Consider the following 21,182-nt stretch of genomic DNA (forward strand, 5'->3'; position numbering starts at 1 on the left):
TTCGGAAAAAGATAGATCGACTTCCAACTGATTTCAGCCAAACTAACTTTCAAGCTATTTTCTATTAAGTTGAAGTGATATTATATTTAATTGGATAATTAGGCGATAGAATATTATCAGAAAAACTTAGAAACAACTACTGTTTTATATAATATGTGGTGAATCACATTTTACCACTCAAAATTAGCGGTTATGCCTTAGCCTTAGAGTTATCAGGAAATTAATGCCCTGAGTGTAGTAATTAGTATGTAAGTGAAATGAGAATATTGAAACAGTCGGTCAAAGTAGCTGAATGTACTGATTTGTATACATATTTACTACACGATAACCATTCTTTATATCCTAATTTTATATTAAACGCCAATAGTGAAATGTCATGGTTTGGTATTTGACTGGCAATTTTCCATTTAAGTTTAATAACGCAACGATTTCAATAGACTTGTCAAGTGATGTATGAGACCGGCTGTGTTATTGCATTTTTGTGGAAAATTGCGCATGAATATTCCACCAAATAATGCCTGATAAACAATGTCCAGTTAGTGGGGGTAACTTTAGAGAAGAAACACGTATTGTACGCCGTAAAGAGCTACATATATCTCCTGTTGCGTTGAATTTTGTCTTCTAGAAATCAATCAACGAAATCTCTTTGAGTACATTTTCGAGGAAAAAATTAGATTCTGCGATTTATCGTCGATGTAACGTTCACCGAAGGGACAGCTATGGAAATTCAAGTTCTAAAGGATACAATAAGGACCGAGGCCATTGATATGATATAATTTTGTAATGCAACGATTAAGTCGACAAAATAAGCCTGCAGTATTTGAATGGAGGGAAACATCTGTTGCTGGGTGAAAATTGTCGTTATTCCAACGCGCCTTGCGGATAAAAAGGGAAAAATATGATTTAGTCTCCTGACGTCGTTCTCCATTTCGTAGACGACATACCCAACACACTACACACAACCATACACATGTATGTATGCTGACAATACTGCAATCGTAGCTATACCACGGAAGGGAGACACCAACGTAGCAAAACTCAGCACTCATTTTCACCCGTGGACAGAAACATGGAACATCGAAATTCACGCTGGTATAAGCACACTTTTCACAGTGCAAGAAACGCGTGCTAAAATTGTCATACTCTGTAATAAATAAAACATGAAAAAGCTACGGCGCAAAAATTCCTCGATGTCATTGTCGAGAGGCTAGTTCCCCACCGTTCCAATCTGCCACTGTTCGTCTATGCAAAAATATTATTCGCATGGTGGTTCTACGGTACGCAAGCGAAATTTACGACATGAACAGAGCAATTCGCAAAATACTAGAATTATTCTATATAGAGCTATGTATTCCTTCCTCCTTCTAATTAATCAACATATTAGATTTCATAAACACACACTAACTCCCAACCGTACACTTCGTTTCCTTCTCGACCTCTCCAGTTCCATTAATAAATATTAAGCGTTGTTCGTGAGCTTGACGGTGATTAAAATTATAATCATTCTTTGCCTGCGCTTAGGAATTTAATGAATTCCATCTTCAGGTCTACATAGAAAGAATCATATTAGGGTACAACACTTTCATCTCTTTGCTTGGTAAAATAAATAAAATTTAAACAGGGATAGTTACCATAGAAATTATTATATGGGTACTTACACCATTATTGCTACTTCATATTTTTGGATGAATCCTCAAGCAATCGGAATAAAATAACAATGGGACTTCAAAGGATCATTAAATCAAATGTTATGAAATTAGATATCTAAAGGATGAGTCAGAAGGGAGCTCTATGAGTTTGCGGCCGGGACCTGGAGCAGCAGTGGAGCGGAGCGAATTTTCATTGTTGCTCCGGGGTGCTCCACTCCGCTCCGGCCGGAGCGGAGCGGAGTAGGTCGGAGCAATGTCGGAGCGGAGCAGTCGGGTGGAGGGCATGTCGGAGCTCCTCGGAGCGGAGCGAATTGCTATGATGCTGCTCCGCTCCGGTATTAATTTTGCGTTAACTTTGTTCCATAAATTCTATTGCCACCTGGAAGTGCGTATTTTCCAAATAGAATTAACCATAATTAATTATTAATAGAAATACCCACAATAAAACTTAATTAATTTAAATATAATGAAGGGTTACCCGCACGTGGTGGCACAGCGATATTTACTGGCAATTCCCTTCGTGACGTATTTATTTAGAATACATCATTTTATAAAGAAATATCGGATTCTTAGCATAATGATACCCTTGTAAAAGTTGACTGATATTCATCAATATGTCCATAGCTAAATCAACCATTATAACGAAAAATTAATTGGAAATCAAAATTAAGTGATGCACTACTTTCCACTATGTTTCAAATTTTAAGCATACGTTTAAGAATACGCAGGTAAAACCTTTTAACATGTTATATAATGTCTTCACAGCAATTACGCCAACTGCGATTTTTATCTTTCACGTGTTTAATGTAGATTTTTTCCTGGCCGCAACAATAATTCACAATGATTATTATTTATGCGGGTTTTAATGGCATTGGAGAAACATTATAAACTAATAAAATAATTTAATTTTGTGATCATGATTTTTATAGTTGATTATTACATGTTTTACATACTATTCTTAGCTATCAATAAAATTCGGAGATGATAGATGGAATATTTGACAATACTGCCATATACCTGGCCTTAACTAACTGGCCTTGTAGGGTATATATATAGAGCGTTCCACATTTAGTTGACAGTATGGGCTCTTATGGAGAATCGTTTCCCATGTTAATCTCCATGAGGCCAGGAGCGCGGTGTTGTCAATAACAGCACGAAAATTATTGTTGCGTTATGCACTGATTAAAAATTGCATTCTAATGTAGAAAGAGATGCTGCATTCATTGGTGCCAATAGTTTTTCGATAAAAATTATATCAAAAGCTATAAAAAACATTTCCTTAAATTTCCGTCAGAAACGTGTATTTTTTTACTTTATCTTCTTCTCGCAATTTCTGCCTGACCGTTGTCTGTATTGAATTAAATCTTCTGCACAAAATTCTTCACACTATTTTCTCTTTGAAGGTCTTCACCAATTGTACAAATATTGAGTTAAAATGTTGTTATGCCGACGTAACACCCTTTAGGACAAGAAAATTTTGATTTTTGCAAGGTAAAAAGTAGTCGCTTACTAACTTACGTTTCTTACGTCGCAGGTCCCTATATGCTGCGTATAAAATGTGAAGAAAACTACAAAGTTATTTTTGGTGAAAAAAAATAATTGACTTACATCAATTCTGAAGCGAGTTACAAGGTTTTCATCTCAAGAAAAAATATTACGGCGCCGCTGGGCCGGGCTTCTTGCTTTTTCTTGCGCCCAGAGGGAAAATTCGGGCGGAAAAGGAGTTATTTGTCAATGCATACTATGAAATGTATGTATCTATTCGTTTGATATCCTAAACAGATAATACTCATACGTCGTAACAGCAGTGTTTTTATCTGAGTACATTGATACACGAAAGTATGCAAGCGGCTTGGAAATAAGACGCTTTCGCCTTGGGTGTTTCGGTCCCACCGCAGAAACCAAGAAAGAGAATATCTCATAATCTGTGCAAAACACTACCCCATCCAGAACACGCCTTTTACAAAAGGGGGCTTGGGTTTTTTTCTGAGTTCCTTTCATAGGGTACCATAAAACCTGCCCCAGAATCGTCCCTAGCCGAAGGGGCCGTGGGAAGAATTTACGAAGGTGTTCAGGTTGTCATTGCATTTTTTTGTAGTGAACAAGTGTTGTGTGGTCTGCTGAATTTGAGAATTGTGAAGTGTGTTTTACACTTATCTCTGCTGTAACACGCCCAATCAATGTGTCCGATAAAAAGAAGAGGAGAAAAGGTGAGAAGCTCATAAGCCACGAAAGACAGTTGGTGCTCGAAGTCTTCTCGTACTTAAGGAAATCTCTCAGCATTAGTGAGACCTGCCGAGAAGCTTCGAAGGCTACTGGGTGCTCGGAGTCCGCTGTTTACGGAGTGAGAAAGGAAAGCTCCCGTGGTCCAGTGGTAACTCCTTCAAAAACTAAAGAAATAAGACAGCCTTACAAAAATTCGAGAGCAGTGATTTTCGACGATTTTGTGAGATCGGGAATTAGAAGGAAGGTACATGAATCCTTCGTGAAAAATATTCCTCCGACTTTAAAATCCATCTTAAACTCGGTAAATATGGATAGTATTCGCCCAGATTACCAAAGGACAACACTATATCGTCTTCTTTTGGACATAGGCTTCGTGTACGAACGCAGGGGGAAAAGAATCATCCTTATCGAAAGGGATGATATTATTCCTTGGAGGCACAATTAATTATTTAAGGCAGCTAAAAAAATATCGTCGCGAACACAGGACGAGTGTATTCACAGGCGAAAGTTGGATCAATGTTGGACAAATAGTGAACATTAGTTTGCGAAATAAACAATTAGAAAATCCGTGTCAAGCTTTCCTTGCTGGACTAAGTACTGGGCTTGGCCACAGCCACCTAGAGATAAGGCCCGTTCACAGGCGTGTGACGTCACTCATTGAAGTGCTAATGCCAGAGCATGGCAGAACAGAAGTAGTTGTGGTGCTGTCTGCGACGGTGGTTTAGCCGCCGAAGTGAAAAGATAATTGATACCTAATTTACTCAGTCAATAAGAAAATAGTCAGCGGGTTCCGAGAAAATACTGACACGCATCAACAAAAATATTTTTCAATCTCAAAGTTATTCGTTAATATTACGTCTTATGGCACGTAACATATAACTTCGCCGTTCTCAAGAAAAAACTATTTATAACTAATTCATAAATTGTCGTTGTGAACTAGAAGTACTACATAACAATATTAAAATCTGAAATGACTATGTAGAGAAGGCTCTTTGCATCCAAAGAGCATTTATTATTCAACATAAAACCGTCTCGAAATTCGATAGCATAAAGTAGTGATGGCAAGTATTTGATTAAACCTGGTTGCATTCCATATACTTCCCTTGGATAAATAATTTCTTTCTGGCAGAGTAAAAGGTGTTCACACAAAGTCCCAAATGGATCTATTATTTAAGAGTGAATTCTTCTTTATTTTGGCATTAAATTAGATATGCCCATGGGCTATGAAAATCATACCGTAGAGCCTGACGAAATAAGATTTTCAATGTATATCAAAGACTTGTGAAATTTGGTATCGTTGACACATCTGCCATTATTACTCTCGAATGCATCAAAATGCAAGCCAAAATTTACGTATAGTCCAGCCTCGGCTAATAAAACGTACCCCTCCCAGGAGCTTAAGTATTTGAAATATTATTTGGGATGAGCAAAAGTTTCAATCCCACTTCAGTAGATGTATCAATCGCATAAAAAATTTGGAAGTCCTGCCATATCACCAGCATTCACATTTGCATAAAGAACACGACATCTCTTAAATCACACCTCAGATCTTACTTAACATGCATGAAGTAATCACCACAAGGAATTTTGGCGGCAGTAAAGAAAAAAGCACAGAAGTAAAATACAAATATTTTGTATTTCCATTCGTCAATCAAAATAATACCTACAATTTTCTCTTATTACGATGAACTAATTTGGTGAAACTAATACTGGTATTTTCTTTTGAACAAAAATCATTTAAAAGAGCACTGGCAGAAGCCACAATAACTATCTTCAATAGTTTTTCAGATGAATGTCCATTGTCACATGAACCACTTATAAAAAACAAATCCACCATAGTCCCTTATGTCACTTCAACCACTATGACATTCTGTCTTCTAGATGACAGTTTCAAATGAAGTAATGGCACCCTCCTCCTATGACACTTCTAATTCAACACGAGTTATCTTTCCCATCTTCTCCCGCAAGGCCACAGGTTCTTTTCTGATGTCACTCGCTGAGAAGTGAAGATCACACGACTAAAATTAATAAATAAGAAAAAGTCATGAAAATTACTAAGTAGTTATTTCATTTCCAATTTTAGGCATTTCTGCATGAGAGATATCTAATGACTAGGCCAGTAAATATAGGAGATCATTATGTACCTTAAAGATTTTTTAAAATTTTAAACTAGACCATAAGATAATTTCAGATGATGAAAGCCGGGCATACATAAATTACGGTTCATTGCACCAATTGTAAGAGAAAAACGCAAATTTTCATTCACGGTTGTTCAGACACACCAATAACATAGTATAGCATAGTATAGAAACATACGTTTCTTACGCGACTTATGCATTTCTCATGATTAGATGCTATCCATGCAATTTATCAAGTAAATATCGTTGGTCTTACGGAATTATATATGTATAAGCTGAAATTAATTTGAACCCAAGAACCCTAGAAATTTATGTGCTTTACCCCCTAATATAATTTACTACGCCAAAAATAAAAGACTGGTAGTTTCATGGAAAATACCTTAGCACATAAATTATCGCGTAGATAATTCACATTGCTTTTCAACTATGAGTAACAAAAGTATAGTTAAATAAGCACTGTTTTGCTGAGTTTTTAGACGCATAACACAGCAGAGGGCAAGATACTAAAGAATATTCGATGCTATAAACTTGGCAGCTATATTATAATTCCCAAGAAACTCCTTCAACCTCACGTTTACTGCACGAAATAATACAAAAAATTCAGCTAAAATACAAGAATTTCCAATTGAAATGCCGCTTCTGTATTTAATTCACTCACTTTTAGTACTGTCAACATCCAAGACACATCTACCTAGAAATTACATCCAAATAATTACAGCTAGAAAGAGTACATACCTTAATGTTTTCCGTCGAGGTGAAATTGTTTCTTTTTATCCCCCATATACACTTCTTCTTCAGCTCAGGATCTTTTGGAAAGTTAAAAACTCGAACCTCGGGTCCACTCCTGTGGAGTTTTCTTCGCATGCCGGCACTACGCATGTGAAAGGAACTTTTTAACAAAGAGGCCTCACAAATACACGTATATGAAGTCCAGCGAATGAAATTCAATAATAAAGGAAACTTCACTACCCTCAGAAACTTAAATTTTCACCAACTAACACCACAAAAGTCCCTAAAATGTGGTAAAACGTAACGTAAATACACTCGTAAACAAAGTGGTCTCCAACGGCAGCCGGAACAACACAGCACTTCTCGTGGTGACGTCAGAGCCTCAGCCGTCGCTTGTGACGGGGCCTTTTCTCTAGGTGGCTATGGCTTGGCCCCCACTTCCCGAGGAGGACGATTTGCAATGGGGAATTTTCACATTTTTTGAAAACTATGTCAAAATGTAGTAAACCTCTAGGAAATAATATCTACCAGGGGAAATTTCAATGCAAGCGTTAGTTTTCAAGATATTAAAGGTCAAAGTGGAGGAGTGGGGGGTGCGAACGAAAGTAGTGTGTCCAAGAGGAGTGACGTCATTTCTCCCCAAACAGAGTTGCTAACGTCCGAGGCGTGGAGCTTCGAGATTGTTGCGGTATACGTACGCCAGGAAGACGGTATGTTTACCTACGTGAAGTGCTGTTTATAATATCGAATAATAAATATTGCGTGGTGCCTATACGTTCAAATACATCTCGAAATTCTAATAAAATATTCGTTCTTATGTCGAATAGTAAAGCGAGAAGAAAGAAGTGGGTTAAGGCGATGAAGAGGAAGAACGATCTGTCGACGAAAACGACGGGATTTGTTCGTGAAGATCACTTTACCTTAAGTAATTACGACAGAATTATGCTGAGAAATTACTTGAGCGTGTGGTGCGGAGGACGTGCAGTTGCCTTGTTCGCGCAGTACCCGCCTGTCGCTTGCATGCTGTTTTTGCTGAGTTATCGTAGGTTGACGGCCCTCGTAGTACCCGATGTCTTATAATTATTGTATGTTTTTGAATTCGTCAATGATTAATCACGATAAGAATACTTAAAGGGTACAAACAGTAGGCTACCCTCCCTCTCTCCGAAATCAATTGATTCACATGCATAGTATTCCAACTGAACTCCCTCGAAACCATATTTGCTACCTAGCAGTGTATAATTTGTAAGAAACTCACTGATGCATAATCACTACCTCCTCAAATCAACTGACTTAGAGCCATAGGAGGAAATACAACCTGAGGAAGTGGTGGAAAGTCGAGGTCAGGATAAGTCATGCCAATTGAAACCAGAATCAAAAATTGTTTGTGTTCAGAAAAGAAACCTGTTTCCGCCAATGCTGCTACTTCTCCTATGAATATGATAAGTGACTGACATGGAATCAGACAGGGAGATATATAGCCAAAGGATCAAGTATATTGTGTTTTTCTTGGAAAAAAGGCAGCATTGCATTTAAGAGTAGATTGTGAAAATTATTTTATTGTCGATATGCTATCAGGAAAGACTGGGTTACCTGTTATTGCTATGTTCAGGAAAATTAGACTCAACAAATCCTTCAATATTTTAGCCTAGAAGATCTCAATGTCTCGCCCTCGACAGCGGCACGATATTTCTCTGCTTCCATTATTCCGGTGGCTAGTCTTTTGAAAAATCTAGTTTTTTGGGTTGACAAAAATAAGATATTGCTTAATATGCCAATTCCCTTTCCTGCTCGCCTTCGCATGTAGAGTCAACTATTGATTGTTTAGAAATAGAAATAGAAAAGCCAGGTAACCCAATTTGGCAAATTTAAACCTGAATTGGAGCATAAAAAAATAGATCAGTACTCACTGCAGTGAGTGACATTTTCTATTGTATGGATCAGTTCTTTTTACTGCGATCAGTATAACAAATTGCGCTTAGTTTATTACGCTGCGATAGGTATAAAGTAAAAAAGTGAATTGCGAAGGAAACTCTAAATTCGTTTTTTTACAGTACTAATCAGTGCATTATACTGCTGATTGTGAAGAAAAATAGGAATAATGTTTTTTCAAACGCAATTATTTCAAAAGGAATCATTTTTAACATTACTATAAAATCAATGAATTGTTTATAGCTCAAATATTTCTATCTAAACTCAATCAAAAAAAATAAATCATATGATTCTTCTTTAGAAAATTTCATTTCGAGGGGTAATGGTGGCCGGGCAATAGATAGTGCCATTCGCATAAACTGGATTTCTTGAGCAAATTCTAAAGGCTGTGGGGTAAAAGTAGATCGCGCGTTCAAACTAACTGATCACTCATTCAGTGGTAAAATTGGAGAGTTAATTAGACCACCAAGAGTTTCCAAGAATGTAGAGAGCTCTCAAGACGAAGTTAAGCTAACTAAGCAAATAGAAAGCTTTAGGACCCATGTGGAGAGCGTAATAAGAAAGGTCAGGGAATACAAGTTGCTTGTCCTTCATTCCTGCATTGACAACCGTTTGGTGTAAAAAAGCAGGATTAGAGGATAGCTTTAAAAGACAATCACTTCTACCATAACGGTATTCGGGCTCTGCCTCAATGATGGGGAAATTTTTTAGGAAGCGACGGAAAATACTTTGAATGATTCATTTATAACCTTTTTTTAAATAAAGATGTGTTTTTCATTTAAAAAACAGCGAGAGATTAATTGCGCACCTAATACTATTTAACATAAATGATTGAATTTTGTCATACGTTTGCTAAATAGCTTATAATTATTTTGTAGGCTTCTAATAGAAGTTTCATAGCTAACATTAAAAGCTGTATTATCTTATGCTTATGCCTATCGTTAAGCAGTCACTATAAAAGCGGCTACAAAAGTTCATAACGTGTCAAAACCTGTACACACTTCAGACAGTATGCATACAGAACACACCTTAAAACTGTACATAGTATGATGTGCATAATGTGTACAGAAAAATTACCTTAAATCTGTGCACAGAAAGTATTTCACAACATACTGAATCAAAAAGCTGATATCATACAGAAAGGAAAAAATCATAACTTGTACCATATTAACTATATTTACACTAACTAGATGCATCAAAATTTCATGTAGAAATTTTCAACGGAGGCCGAGTAGCTACTACTGTATTCGTAAAAGCTGGTCCAGTAATGCCATAATAAACTAGAAAAACTTACCGCGAAGCCTTCACTTCTCTAAATTCTGCAGCCAAAAAGTCTGGGTTACTTTAAAAATATAATGCCATCATTATGGAATTCACCTCTCGGAGATTATCGCAACAGCCTTTTTACGAAATCGTCTTCCATTTCGCATATATTCGATATATTCTTGTTCTACGAATACAGAAAATGGATAAAATATACTTGACGTGACTAAATAACGTCATAAAATGTCTGAGAGAAAACACGGATTAAAAAAATACCGAAATATTCACTTACTCAACGACTGCTTCATTGTAGCTTCTGCGGCCGTACATGCAAAACGAAAACGCCGTAGGGAGAAATGACGTCACCAACAATCAGAGCTAACTTCGCGTTTGCAGACGCATTTCACTGTTATAAATGAATTTCATGATAAAATCAATGGTTTACGAGAAGTTTGATTGGCGATAATGGATTCCTGGTGAAAATTGCTATAAAAATCACATATTATTTCGTTGGAAAAAATTTCATGCAACTTCCCCAAACAATTAGAAAATCCGTGTCAAGCTTTCCTTGCTGGACTAAGTACTGGGCTTGGCCCCCACTTCCCGAGGAGGACGATTTGCAATTATACACGCAGGAACGGAAAATGGGTTCATAAAAGGAGCATCGCATGCGTTTCTGTACATAAAGAACTCAATGGATGAGCATGAAGAAGTGGGTGGCGAGTGTTACGAGAGATGGTTTGAGCACTCACTTCTTGCAAACTTACCCGAAGGATCAATTATAGTGGTAGATCATGCCTCTTGTTACTCAAGGAAATTGGAATCCTAGCCTAATACACGGTGGAGGAAAGAAAACATTAAGGAAAGTAGCTTTGAAGATGTCAGCTTGAAAAGAGATCTTTAATTTACAATAAACCAAGTACGGGAAAATTTGGAAAAATTAAAGATTGATGATGCCTTATACAACATCGCCTTTCATGTAATACTAGCCAGAGCCAAAAAATATTGCATAATATGGAAGGAACAGAAAATTTGTCTCATTCAGGAATGGTGATAATTTTTATTATCCTTCAATTTATTGTTATTTTTTACATTACAGAATATTCATTATTCAGCTTGTGCATTGAATAAGTGCATACATAAAATAACAAAAGACTTTTCCTTTTATATTGCATCAAAGTTATTGTAATTTACGCTAAAAGATTCCTTAATATACGCCGTCTTTCGTGCGATTCCTAACTTTTTTTTGAACACTACCATTTTGGCGCCACTTTATGTGTGGTTGCATACGCTGTTAGGATGCCTGCCGGCGGAGCGGAAGCTTGGCAACACTGTTATCCATAAGGCCCGTACTGTCAACTAAATGTGGAACGCTCTATAGATATTTTATCTTGTTCTTTTTTGTTGATGTTTTTCACACTTATGAGCAAGAAAAAGAGCGTATTCCGAAGTTATGCGCTCGTGAATCCAAACTTTAATTTATTGCGATCCTCTCTGTTGAGTAAAAAATCAAACACTGATGGTTACCAAGGCCGTTTCATGCCATAATTTTTACGATATTTTCATGAATAAAAGTCGTCTGCAATTATGAAATTATGCTATTATTTTTCTACAGTTATAAATATAAATTTTCCATCATTTTACAATCTAAAGATTATAATTAAAATTAATTAAAGATTTATTACAAATGTATTGAAAACTTGTGTTTCCCTTGTATTTTGCCTTTTTATTACAACTGAATTGCGAATCATCTGTATACAAGAAGTTTAAATACTACTGTTATGCAATTGTATCACAAAAATCGGTACAATTTGTAAATGTACAAAAGATATACCATTTGTAAATAAATGCTTGCATTGTTTGGGAAAGAAAGACTATATTTCAAAATAGTTATCGCGGAATTCAGTTTAGCAGACAGACATTGCTCAGAAGAACCTCTAATTACAAAGCATGTTATTCGGAAAAAATTATGGGCTTTGGTTAAAATATATAGGTATTACTTTTAAATCCAAGTACATATGTATTGTAAAATTTCATTAGATATGCTCTTTCCACCCAACGAAGGGCCACATCCTTAATATTTTAAACGTACTACGTTATGGCATCGTAAAAAAAACGATATCCCAGAATTTTGAAAATATTAGCCTACAGCATTTTTATTTTTTAATATCGCCCGACAAAGAATTTTATAATGCGATAATAAAATTAATAAATTATTAAAATGGCGACACAAAGCCTGTGAAATTATAAAACAACATAGATAGCGATTATTGACTATCGTATTGTATTAATCCTTAATATTATCACTATCATTATTTATTATTCAAAAGTATCTAACGCAAGGTATTTAAATAGAACACATATTGGACTGCCCAATTTGAAAAGTATTTTTTACATAGTGAAAAGTAAAGAAAACTTTGTTATTCCGCATAAATATTTAATTTACGACCTAGGTTTCCACGTGGCACGTCATCGTCTGGTACAAATGCACAGAAGACAGAGAATAAACAGCCGCACATAAATTTTTTTTTAATCTTTACTTTTCATCGTGTCAAGCAGGTTCCATTAACTCACGCCTGAAACAAATACTTTTTTTACATAATACTATTTTACGCTCTATCTATTCTAAGATACACAACACGAAAACGACATTCAATTTTTTATGAAACAAATGAGTATTGCACAATTAAAAACACCATTAAATAAAATGTAAATATTCAGAAATGTAATAAATATATGAATGAATGTACATTATCATAACAAAACACAAATTTAACTCAAAATACCCGTGAAAGACACTAGAAATCTACACCCTATTTAAATGGGTTAAAAGCTTTCTAACCCAGAGGTGCTTCTGAGAGAAATTACATTTCAAGACTTCTCATTTTAAAAAGTGAAAATTCTTTACTCAGTCATAATAATTGTGGCAGATACATATTTTTTAGCCATCAGACTTTACAGCACGAAAGATCGCGTAGTTTAAATATTTCCTGATTAGGGCTGAAAATGTATAATTTTTTTTATATTTCTTAGAAGCAAAATTGGGTTATGATATGTTAAAACTGTCGAAATAATGCACACAAAATGTCATTTAAAAATTTCAGTAAACATAGAACCATCACGTGGACTAACTCGAAAATTCCACTGGAGTAAGAACTCTTTAAAATATAGTTACACATCAAATTTCTTTAATGAATTAGAAGTTATTCCAAATGAAATGAATTAGAAGTTATTCCAAAATTCATCAAGAGGAACATGGGAGTTACATTAATTCTACGATTGAAAATGTTTAGTTAACATGGAAACATTGCGCCGAAGCTCACGAAATTCCTACCGAAGTAAGGACTGATAAAATTATAATTATACTTAAGCCTCTTTCACACTATTCGAGATGTCTTGAACAAGGAACGTTGAACAAGTCGTCTTGAACGATAAATGAAGATTCAAGACCATTCGAGACGGTCTTTCAAGAGTGATTGTTCAACACACATTGAATCGAGTTAAACGTTCTTTCAGACTGTTCCAGAAAGCTTGAATTGACTTGAATATCGATAGGCAACATGATCGACAAAGGAATAACGTATAGCGTTATACTCTCTGATAAAGCGCGTAGAAACCCGCACTCATAACAACGTTTTGATATCATCATTTGATACATCATTACAATTATTAAATCTGGTTTTGCGTCCGACGATGGATAGTGACAACGCAAAGATAGCAAGAGTGGCATTTTGCGTAGGAGTGGTGGCAGCAGTACTGCAAGGTCGGAGGAGAAATCGTCGAAGGCTTTGGTCAAGAGAATGGCTAAGCCGGAGGTATGCCGCTGGTAGCATGAGCTTGCTGTACCGGGAATTGGAAACGGAGGATCCGGAATCTTTCACCAACTTCCTCCGGATGGATAACAACAATTTTAGAGAGTTACTGGAGTTGGTGTCGCCTCTCATATCTAAAAGAGACACAATTTTACGGGAATGTATCTCGGCAAAACATAGGTTGGCGGTGACATTTTTAGCCACTGGGGAGTCTTACAAAAGTCTACAGTACTCCACGAGGATTGCTCACAATACTATTTCTCTCTTTGTACCTCAAGTATGCAGAGCTATTTATGAAGTTCTGAAAGAGAATTTCTTGAAGGTAAGTTGTTTGAAACGAGCTAATTAGATAAAATTTGTACAATATACTCAATTTAATATTAACATAAGTATAGAATTCCTCGATTTGAATTTTTAATGTATTATCTTTCATTTCAGATGCCGATAAGTGTTGATGAATGGGAGGAAATAGCAAGGGAATTTCAGGAAAAATGGAATTTTCCCAATTGCATTGGTGCTCTTGATGGGAAGCATATACGTTTTAGATCCTCAAGAGCAGACGGGTCTTTCTATTTCAATTATAAAGGCTCACACAGTATTGTGCTGTTAGTATTAGTAGATGCCAGATATAAATTTTTATACATCGATGTCGGGGTGAATGGTAGAGTGAGTGATGGCGGTGTTTTTCGTGAGAGCACCCTTGCTGAGGCATTGCGCCAAAATTCTTTGCATATACCCCCGAACATAGCTTTGCCTGGCCGTGTACTCGGTGTCCCTCATGTGATTGTGGCAGATGATGCTTTTCCTCTTCAATATAATATAATGAAACCATATCCAGATAGGGGACTGAGTTTGCAGAAGAGAAATTTTAATTATCGCCTTAGCCGGGCAAGGCGGACATCAGAGAATGCTTTTGGTATTTTAGCGAACCGCCTCAGAATACTATTAAACTGTATCAATCTCTCTGTTGAAAAAGTGGAAATTGTGACCCTAGCCTGTATAGTACTACACAACTTTTTGAGATCAAAGAAGGACGCTAATTACTTGCCTCAAGGTCTGGTAGATAGAGTGATGAGTGATGGAAGGGTAATTCCTGGAGTGTGGAGGGAGGGCCCAATACTTGACGGTCAATAGGGTTGTTCACCATATTTTTTTATTTAAGAAATCGAAAGATCGTGCTTCAGAAGGAGCAATGACAATTGTATTATGCTATTTTCTTCATTGTACATGTTTAGAGAAGGCTTTAAACAGTGACAAATATTACGTTACGCCAAAAAGCCCTACTTCCATCTTGAATTCATGTGTGACGTCACAAGCCTATAGACGCCCTACTGCAGTGTTGTTTAAGTGGCTCAGCAGGGTTATTCCACTTTTTTTAAAGATCTCCAGCGTCTGCCGCCAGATCAGTGTTTAAAGAAAATCCAAATTTATCCTTCAATAAGAGTAATAATAAGCAAAATTACCCTTACTTGTACATATTTATTGCTCATCATATCACAAATAGCACTACAACGCACATATTTCACGAGCTGTCTTTTTGATACTTATAATGAGTATATTCTGAATCAACTGATTCAATGAAAAACTTGGCTCACAATAAATATAAAACACTATTATGTAACGCTAATAAAACATGACAATCGGTTTTCCAATCACTCTGCACACACTAAAAGAATTTGCACTCCTTGAAGTTCGAAAGGATTCTCCACACCTCACTTCCCACTCATCACTAACAACTTAGAATCAGTTTACGTTAGTTCACATTGACATTGCGAAGATAATGAAATGAATAGGCTGAAACAAATTATTAAACTGGCTAAACCAGTTATTGTAACATCAAAAAACTTCGAATTTCACTTTCACTCCTACCGTAACCAAAATATGACCAAAACAAACAACAGCGCAACGAAATTCGTGAAATGTAAACACTGGCGAATGCTCAAAAAGAATTGGCAATAGGTAATAAAATCAAACAGAACTTAGAAGCGAACAAACGAATGAAAATTAATATGCGTTCGATGTATCCCTAAAGTACAACTAGCTCAAATATGAAACATATCCCCTTCGCAATAGTTAGATACCTAAAATCGCAATGTATAGGGTTGATTGAACCAGCACGGAAGAAATAAATAATTTCGTCGAAGATGTTACATTCACAACTCACTTCACTTGTCGCTTCACTCTTTACTTCATCGTCTATATGCAATCATTCACTTAGGGGTACATTAAGGGCACAAATATTGTTCACTTGCACTAGAGGCATAATGAAAGTTCACTGCACGTAGTTTCCTAGCAAATGCAGCTATACAAAACTTTCAATTCCTGTCAACGCTACATACGTTGCCTGCCTAACTTGAAGAATGGATTTCATGTCGCCTTAATCCATCCGGAAGTTTCATGCTCAACATAGGCCATTTCAAAATAAGGAATAACCTTGGTCAATGTCCAGTCGGCATGCAGAGTGCTCAGCTTGGCATCGAGGGTACAGGCCAGCCAGGCCAGGCGTACAGGCTTTCTACGTCATCACCTCTATTTCAAGATGGCGGACCGTTTTTGGCGGCGTTGAAATTGTTCAAATTTTGATTGCTAATAATTCCACCATTACTTTTTCAACGCATCTGTAATTAATCCCAATCAAAATGAAATTACATCAGAAGTGATATCCATTCGTTTTTTGAGACCGTTCTGATAGGCTTGAACAACCCTATTGGTAAGACAGGGTGGAAATAGGCACAATAACGATGCGAGAGCTATTAGGGATGAATTTTGCGAATATTTTGTGACTGATGGAATACTACCATTGGGAAATGGCATGTAGGTTGTGGTAGTGCTAATGAATTCCTCTATTTCATTCCCCCTTTTGTTATTGGTGATTTTTGTGGTAGTAAAGATTGTAATATTTCTGCAATTATATGAAAAATTATTCCACTTTTCATTTGTGTTATTGGCTTTATTGATGACTCACAACCTTCTTGCGCTATAAAGCTTTTTATATTTGAACCAAATCAAGACTTTTTTTGTGTGATAGTGGCCTACTATGCCATAATGAACCAATATTAAAAAATCTATGATGATGATTTATCTACCTATGGTTAATAAATAGGAAATTGCTGGAATGAATCGTGTTAAGAAGGAGAGCACTCATTTGCGTCCTTGCATCGCATGGAAATAGAAGGACTATTGGCTAAAATGCTATAAGTTAAGATTCAGAAACCAAAGTTTATTCCAGAACTTCTTCAAATTAAGTTAGTTTGCAACCTTGTCAGAAATTGAATAATAATAATAATAATTGAACAACTAATATAGCTTACGTACTACCTGATGTTATACGATTACTTGGTATGATATTAGAAACAAATTCTTAAATCATGCAATATACTCAAGATTTTTTAACTAATGGCCATTGAGGGTTGAAGAAATGACCAAACAACAGTGATTCCACCAAGCAAATTATATAATTAACAATTATTTTACAATCAAATTCAATGTAACAAAATGTAAATTAAAATTATAAAATAAAAAACATACAAAAATAGTTAACTTTCATTCTCATCATCTTTAGCTTTCATTACTATGTCAAAATTTTCTGCATCGCAGCTTTCTGTTATTTTTCGTCTCTAATATCGACAATTTCTTGCCCTACAAATAGGCCGAAATTTTCAAATTTTGTGTTTTTCCGCAGTGTCCCCTGCTCAAGGGCTGAGGAAGCCTTTGAGAGGAAGGTAGTTATGTCTGATTCCTCAGTCCTTCTCCTCTTGGGGGTCGGTACTCCTCTTGATGACCCGCTTCTTGAGGAGATGTTGCAGTGGTCAGCGCTGGCAGAGGTGGACTCTTCACTGAGTAAGGGGACTGGGATGGTACCAATTTCATGCTGCTCTTCTGCCGTGACATCTGATAACTCTCGTGATTGTATTTCAATGGGCGTTTCCTACAGACAAAAAAATTAATGTAATGTTCAGAAGTGCAAAGAAGTCCCTTCGTGTATTCAAGTGTAGCTAAAACATAAATATCGCAGAAGTAACTGCGTTGAAGTGGGCACTCAACTTAAGATCACAAATTTCCGTAAACAGTAAACCAAAATAGATGATCAACAATGGTAAATAACGGAGTCAATGGATGATCTCAAACAATAGACTCGTTCCAAACATGCCCCTTGAATTTGACTTTTCATGTTATTACTTCATGCCAGAAGCAAACAATGCACATTCCAGCAAAACAAATTATACGTAATAAAGACGAATTTATTTGCAAGTGTCATCGGCATACCTTGTTAAGCTCCACGGGATCCAAGTTTGATACGCTCTTCCTGGGTGCCGTATGCCTTTCAAGGAAACTTAAATTGTTGTAGCACCACAATTTTGGCCTTACAACCTCTTCCACTCCTGCTCCACTCTTCTTCGACCTGATTAATTTGTTTTTTTTTCGGCCATATATTGTGTGCGGAGGCCATTTATCTTCGTTTTCACGTCCTCCGATGTGGTACCAGGTCGAAACTGTTGGGAGTATCGAGTACACATATTTTAAAAGACCATATCGGCGGTAACCACAAAATAATTCTTTGTAGGATTCATTGAAACCTCGTATTACAAAAAACTCAATATAAAGGCCACTTCGGGACCACCGCTTATCTAAATAAAAACATATCCAACACCATTTGAACGAAACAAGCCTAGCTCCAGAAATGTATATTTGTGAATGAAATTATAATTTTAAGGAAATAAACGTACAAAATATTATCACGACAATTATCGAAGCATTCCGATATCACATATAATATATACGTAATATATATTTATATAAATATTGCATTAGTTAATATCTTCACGAGGTAGGTATAGGTCAAGGTTAACCAAAACAATTATAATTATAATTTTACTTACAGGCAACAAATTAGTGGCTATGTCTTGCAGCGCCGAACTTCTCTTCTGCTTCTAGTGGTAATCTGGGGAGCTTACTTCGTACAAACACCTTTTTTCCTCGTAAAAACTAATGAGGGCTTCCACAGCGTTCCTCTCCCAAACGGCCATGATGTCAATAGTTATCTCCAAGGTCGCGTTGGCAAGGCTCGGAAAGTTATGTATCGTTCACTGATTGGTCGAAACGCTTCAATACCATTCGAGATTCAATAGAAATTAGAACCGTTCAAAACAAGACGAATTTGATGGAAACGAAGTGATTCAAGAGCATTCAAGCGTAGCCACCGAGAGACAAGGCCTGAGCAAACAGCCGTGACGTCACGACGAAAAGGGTTAGATTATTGCCACTCGTCGTTCGCTTGAACGATCGCAACTGGAGTGAACGTAATTCTTTCTATTTAGATAGTAGAATTCCTTCGCATTTACTTTGCTACGTTAAAATATTTACCACAAATATTTCAGGTTTACTTTATTCAGCTCTTAACGTCCTTATGTATTTAAGATTGCAAACTAAACCACCGAAAGTAAGCAAACGCAATGCTCGAACTTCTTGTTCAATAACACATTTTTGCTGCGGGGAATTCTTTGAAAAGTAACAGCTCATTTGTTTTCTCCAAATATATGATAAATTATTCCACGAGACGTTAATTAATACGTTTTAAAATCTGATCGGAATGAAGTAGCTGGCAAGGCTTTAACCAAAATCCTCAGTATATCACTCCGGTAGCTTTAGACATCTCACTTACTTGACGTGCTCCTCTCCGAAATTGATTATCTGGATACCATGGACCTGTTTAAAAATAAAAGTCATAGGGAAGTGGAGGTGATGCATAAATAAGGATGTCAACAGTTGCGTATTAACATGTTTATTATTATCATCAAAACTCGAGTGTAATTGTACACATCATAGAGGACATTCTCAAATGCGGCTGCACACATTTCCCTGGTACTTTTACTTTTAAGCAGAAGTTGAGAGATAGAGAGAGAGAAGAATTGCACTAAATATCTACATATCTGTGGAATAGTCAGGCTTATTATCAGATTTCAAGGACAGATGTTCCCCAGTAAAGTGATAACAGGGATCTCTGTCTGGCATGACAGATTTTCCATAATCAGAGGCAATGACTAAGGAGTCAATGTTATATCTACCAGAGGAGGCAGATATAGAAATTTGGGAGAAAGTCTAACCTAAGATTCCAACATTATCAACTTTCTTGGGTAAGCTAAACTTCCCTAGTTTAAAAATTTGAACTTTTTCAAAATTAGCACTAACATTGCGTGCCTCGTTTACCACAACAGAGTGCTAAATTCAAGGTATGGGATTGAGGACAAGGTGTTCGGAACAAGTATGCCGTCATGCTTATGAACCACTGTCCAAACATTTCACAAATCAAGAAACTGAACTTTTCTCCAAGATTCACTAAGCTTGAAATAATTTTCTCTCGGTCGTATGTCTCCTTCACCCTAATGCTTTCCTCCACCGCCTCTTCCAATGCAGAAAATTCCTTCACCTTTCTTCGTTTGCCTGGGCTCTCCCGTATGCTTGCCTGAGAAGACAGGTAGATGAGGTAATAGGGAAGTTAGGATGTCACAGCGTCTCAGTCGTGACCATTTCAATGGTGCGGAAAGTAATCTCGCTGTCCTCTCATCATACTTCCCTAATTCACGAATTATGCGATGAGGAGCAAAATTCTCTTTACACACACCTGTAAAAGTAATGCAATTCACTATTAAGGTCCCAGCACAACAATCAAATTAAATATTTTACATATTTACGCTCATATAAAAAGTAATCCCTTACTTCCCATTACATGATATTTTGAATGACTATTAATTTATTTTAAAGCATTTTCAATTCTTTAGACTACTCCATTTTTCTATTCTACCCCTCATGCCTTTAATTTTTAACCTTGAGAAAACTGAGGCGTGTATAGGGACACCAATGACTACAATATTTATTACGGAGGCTTCCGCGGTGAGTTATTTGGTGATTGGTTTTCGGGTTCATTCAGAATTGACTCATATTTTGCAGACGACAGTTTCGGGCGCGTTCCAGCTCCCGTCTTCGGGTACAAATGATAATCAATGATAATGTCCAATCATTTGGAACCGAAGACGGGAGCTGGAACACGCCGAAACTGCCGTCCTCAAAATATGAGACCACTCGGAATGAACCCGAAAAACAATCACCGACAACAAGATTTGTTTAACTATGAATAATCGAGAATTATGGCTTACAGGAATTAATAAGAATTGATTCACCAAATAGGAGTCATGAATAAATAAAATTTGACGAATTCCCCAAATTTTTAACTAGAAAGCAATAACTTTTCTATCGCTGCGATCAATACAATAAGCCTTCCCGTGAAGGAACTTGGGAGCATAATTAATGCCACGCGAGAAAAATTTCACTTCACGTAGAACCTTCGAGAGGTAACGTAGGGAGTCACCAGCGAAGTGAGAATATCAACACGCGTAAAACACACATTATATAACGAGATAGGGGAGTGTGTAAGA

The 21,182-nt window shown here is 36.6% G+C and overlaps 1 long non-coding RNA gene across 1 annotated transcript; it reads right to left on the reverse strand.

Annotated features, from left to right (window-relative positions):
* Nucleotides 1–17,435: 17,435 nt before the first annotated feature.
* On the reverse strand, nt 17,436–18,887 carry LOC124169326. The gene is made up of 3 exons (XR_006867094.1): nt 18,630–18,887; nt 18,016–18,242; nt 17,436–17,677 (listed from the first exon to the last, which is right to left on the reverse strand). It is a non-coding gene; the product is annotated as an uncharacterized LOC124169326 (long non-coding RNA).
* Between the last annotated feature and the right edge of the window lie 2,295 nt (nt 18,888–21,182).

The sequence above is a fragment of the Ischnura elegans genome, chromosome 12, assembly GCF_921293095.1.
Source record: "Ischnura elegans chromosome 12, ioIscEleg1.1, whole genome shotgun sequence".
Lineage (NCBI taxonomy): Eukaryota > Metazoa > Arthropoda > Insecta > Odonata > Coenagrionidae > Ischnura > Ischnura elegans.